This window comes from Micropterus salmoides, unplaced genomic scaffold (assembly GCF_014851395.1).
Source record: "Micropterus salmoides isolate LMB-PRFRI ecotype aquatic unplaced genomic scaffold, ASM1485139v1 Ms_hic_scaffold_3850, whole genome shotgun sequence".
NCBI lineage: Eukaryota > Metazoa > Chordata > Actinopteri > Centrarchiformes > Centrarchidae > Micropterus > Micropterus salmoides.
Window position 1 is genome coordinate 1 of NW_024043207.1, and position 4,845 is coordinate 4,845.

Below are 4,845 nucleotides of genomic sequence, written 5' to 3' on the forward strand. Positions count from 1 at the left end.
AAATCTAATTCATTATGATGAGAATGCAGGCAGGCTATGAAAGCAAACATCTGTACCGCTGAAGTCTCCTTGAGCACTGCATTGAATCTCTATCAAGGCATTTTTTTATCTCTTTGACAAAAACAGAATATTATTAAAAACTCAAAAAACTGTGTTGCTTTTACTACCAAGATAAAATCGAGGACAGTGACTACGGGTTGGCCTCATTTGTTTGTTTGTTTCCTCCCTCGTGCAACCTTCAGGTCCAGTATCGCAGTTAGTGCCATTCAGGGTTTGAAGATGCTTGAGAAAGAGATTGACTCATCGCTGCACTCCAGATGTCTTTACTTCCTCTCATTAGCCCTGAAGGGTTGTTACATCATGCACCCAGTGAGATGTTGTTCACAGGCATCTCAGTCACCAGTGGTTTAATTTTAACAAAGCAGGGAATGATGCATCTTCCCACTGTGTGCTGGTGTTCTCAGACATGGCCAGTGGGGGAGCAGCTTAATTACACATCAAAACATTTGTTAGTAAATGGCCCAGAGGGAGTTCAGTTGTTGCTTTACGATGCAGAGTCAGACCTGGCCTCTTTCATCTATTTTCGGCTCAAAGAGTCAGCGTAGAGACAAAATTTAGTTAACATTTTAACCGATAAAATATCTTAAGCATGATCTGAAGTCTTATTCTGTGTTTGTGCTTCCTCATCTGTCCACAGCGGTATCCAGCCGAGGTGACGGACCTGATCAGTGAGGGGGAGATTGGCAGCGGGACCTGTGGACAGGTCTTCAAAGTACGATTCAGAAGACCGACATGTCATCGCTGTCAAAGTAAGAGCCTCCTGCACTCACACATTTATCAGTATTTCCTTTCCTCGGAAGCCAGCCTGCTAAAATGAGTATCCAAAGTTTGTACGAGTCATTTATCCTTTTTGTGAAATCAATTCTTGAAACATTTTGGCGTTCCTACGTATATGTAAAAGGAGAAAAATGTTTTATTTCCCATGCCATAGGTTTGATTTTTAAAGTGTCCCATTAGTATCACCTGCTGTGGCTAGTTGTTCTGGGATCCACAAATACCACGGGACAGAATCTAGACACTGACAGAAAATAATAACATAAGGAATACAGAATACATAAAATAGTATATAGCATTAATAACACAGTTAGTTTAAAACAGGACTGAATTACATAACCCAGAAAGAGATTTGAGACATGATTAGAACGCTTTCATTAGATCATATTACCTAAATTAAATGTCAATTGCAGTTTGAAGCTCTTTCTGTAAATAATGTATTTGATGGGGGGTTGGAAACAGCTTCCAGTCGGAGGAGTGTCTGTACAGAACTGAATTTCAGATGTTTGGGAAGACATAATTCACTAAAATTAATTTATATTAATGATTTTTAGCATTTTTATACTGCTGGTTTTTGGCGTGTATTTAAGCAGTCTTAGAAAGAATTCAAGTTCACCTACGGAGATGGGTTTCCTGAAACAACAACATATATATATAATAATATGAGCTTTGTGTAATTATTATATTATTTGTGCTTACTAATTCTGTGTGATTGGTCTGCCAATGCTGTGATGCTGAACAACTCAGGTACATCCCATCATTTTCGTCAAGCTGTGGCTTATTTTCAGAAAATAAGAAAATGTCCCTACAGGGACCATAAAGACTTGAAGTAAACTCTCAAAGACCAGTCAGCGTGATCAGAACACAGGAGGAGCTTGACACCCAGCCTGACTTAGCGCTCTGATTTTCTGTTGTGCTTTAATTGCGACTAGTTTACCAACACAGTGCAGTAATAACCCCACATAACAACCTTCTATTTAAGAGATGGCTTAATTGTAGCTGTCCGAGTTGTTTAACAATTAGGGAGTCCCTCAGCTCACCAGAGGAGTCTTGTGTTGTGATTTCCTAATGGCTTGTTTTTTAACATGCACACCCGCCGTGGTGTGTGTTTCATACATTCAAATTTTGGCAGGAATCTTACATGTCTCTTTTTGTGTGTGTGTCACCAGCAAATGCGTCGTACAGGAAACAAGGATGAGAACAAGAGGATCCTGATGGACCTGGATGTGGTGCTGAAGAGTCATGACTGCCTTACATCATCCAGTGCTATGGCGCCATAGTAACCAACGTGGGTTTCTCCAAAATACTTTACATACATTAACTACAATACAATAGTAGTCCTTCACCAGCTAAAAGACAGACTTGGGTTTATTTTTATATTTGCACCCAGTGTGACTGCTTTTACATATTTCAGTAAGCTCCCCTGTGTGGTACCTCCTGAAGTGTGTGGTAAATGCTGGATGTTGAATGTGTGTTTGTGTGCGTGGTCGACGGATGTATTCATTGCCATGGAGCTGATGGGAACGTGTGCTGAGAAGCTGAAGAAGAGAACCAGGGCCCATTCCAGAGCGAATCCTCGGAAAGATGACTGTGGCGGTAAGAGGAAGAAACACAGATGGGAACTCTGCTCACGTGATTGTTGATTGATTGCTTATGGACTCGCTCTGTGTGTTTGCTCCAGATAGTGAAGGCGTTGCTGTACCTGAAAGAGAAACATGGCGTCATCCACCGGGACGTCAAACCCTCCAACATCCTCCTGGACGATAAAGGTCAGATCAACTGTGTGACTTCGGCATCAGCGGACGCCTCGTCGACTCCAAGGCCAAGACCCGCAGTGCCGGCTGTGCTGCCTACATGGCGGTGAGTGAAAGCTCACACACACTACACTCAAACACAACAAGTATCTCACACACAAAGTTCTCACATCCTGTCTGTCAGCCAACATGTTGTGTTTGTGGCCTACCAATATATTTGAACACAAGACATAAATGGATACAAACAGATGCAATCAGAAAAATACCCAGTTTAAACATGATACACACATGTATTCCCTAAACAGAGTCTTGCCTGTTTTTGTTTTCTTGCAGCCTGAGAGAATAGACCCTCCAGATCCCACCAACTGACTATGACATCCGAGCAGATGTGTGGAGCCTTGGCATCTCTCTGGTAAAATACTTTTATTTCTTACCAGGAAAGAAAGTGCACGTTTTCAAAGTGGGTGCAAATGTGTCAAAATGGAAGATACCATTGTAAAGTATAATGCTAAGATGTATTAGGTGGTGGCAAACATTTCGAGGGCAGTAATTACAGTAATGCCATGGTTCACATCACGCTCTCTGTTGTCAGCATGATGTACTGACCTCAGACCAGTTTTTAAAACCGGAGCTGCTGGCTAAGCAGAACTGCTAGCCCTGTTTGAAAACCATTATGAAAGAGGATTTTTTTTTTAATATGGGGATGTTTTGTCTCATCTGAATTTCCCACTGTGTCATCTATTATTCTACAGCTGTCAACAGAGACATGAGTGGTTACCCGAAACACCCCAGACTAAATAGTTCCAGGAAACAGCCTCAGGAACTAATCTAGGGAACTGAAAGTACCTGTGTCTCCACCGCATCTGAAGAACGGTGAACATTAGGCAGATAGTCCAGTAATGAATGAAAAAACAATGGTTTGAGCAACAAAGTGAGTTCGATTTTTGTCAAATTACTGACAAAACCTGCTGAATCTAGTTGTACACAAACTGTAGAGTTACTATATTGTGTTATTTATTTAAACAGTCTTTTTCCAAACAAGTGTAGCGTTTATTTCCATCATTGACAGTGGATGTTAATGGGTTCTTGTGTCTTGTAGGTGGAGCTGGCCACAGGACAGTTTCCGTACAAGAACTGCAAGACAGACTTTGAAGTTCTGACCAAAGTGCTGCAGGAAGATCCTCCTCTGCTTCCCCTCGGCATGGGCTTCTCCCTTGACTTCCAGTCCTTCGTCAAAGACTGGTGAGTACAAATCTCACTCTATGTACTGATGCTCACAGACTGCAGTCCAGCTCTCAGGTCATCAAGTTGCTTTCTCAGGCTTATGATTAGTTAGTTATTGAGTGTGGGTGTTGTTGTCAGTGTTTTAATTATTATCATGTCACTTGCTGATACACTTTTATATGAAGCAAATTAAATTTATTATTTAAAAATCACTCATTGCAGCTTCACTTCATGTGTGTGTCTGTCCACAGCCTCACAAAGGATCACAGAAAAAGGCCAAAATACCACCAGCTGCTGGTAAGACACCAAGCAACAAACATTTCGTTGAGATTTCCCAGAAATAAATAATAGTCACGTAACTAAACTGTCCCTCTCGCTGTTTCTCTTCCTCGTCCAGGAGCATAGTTTCATCCGGCGTTACGAGGTGCTTGAGGTGGACGTGGCCGGCTGGTTCCAGGCGGTGATGGATCGCACCGAGTCGCCTCGCAGCAGCCAGTGTTACAGCCATCAGCACCAGCTCCACCTCGCTCTTCAGTAGGTAGCCTAGCCCAGCCTGGCGTTAGCTTAGGCTGACGCTAGTCTAGTCTAGCTTTAGCTTTGCCAAGCCCAGACTCAGTCTGTCCTAGTCTAGCCCAGCGTTAGCAGCTAAGCCCAGCGTTAGACCCAGTCCGCCTGTCCATCTGTCCACCGGAGAACCTGAAGAGCCTACAGAGGAGGGGGGAGGACTCTGGCTTGACAGGTGGAGTGATGGACGGATCAATGGATGACACAGGTGTTTCTCAGTGTGTTGAATCTGGACAGGCAGACATGGGAGGGTGGGAAGAGGAAAAAAGGTTCACGCTGCAGTTAGCTTCATTCATTCACACACTGTCGCGTCTTGTCACACTATCCTTTCACGTCACGTCACGGTGTGTGAAACAGCCACACACTCACTTTCATACAAACTGTGTGTATCTTGCATGTGTTTCTACAGTAAAAAAAAAAAACTCGGTAGTTTTTCATCTTCATGTCCGTCTACAACATTGATCCATTG

The 4,845-nt window shown here is 42.9% G+C and overlaps 1 pseudogene; it reads left to right on the forward strand.

Moving 5' to 3' along the window:
* The first annotated feature begins 242 nt into the window (after positions 1-242).
* Positions 243-4,346, forward strand: LOC119885010 (annotated as a pseudogene).
* The last annotated feature ends 499 nt before the right edge of the window (positions 4,347-4,845 follow it).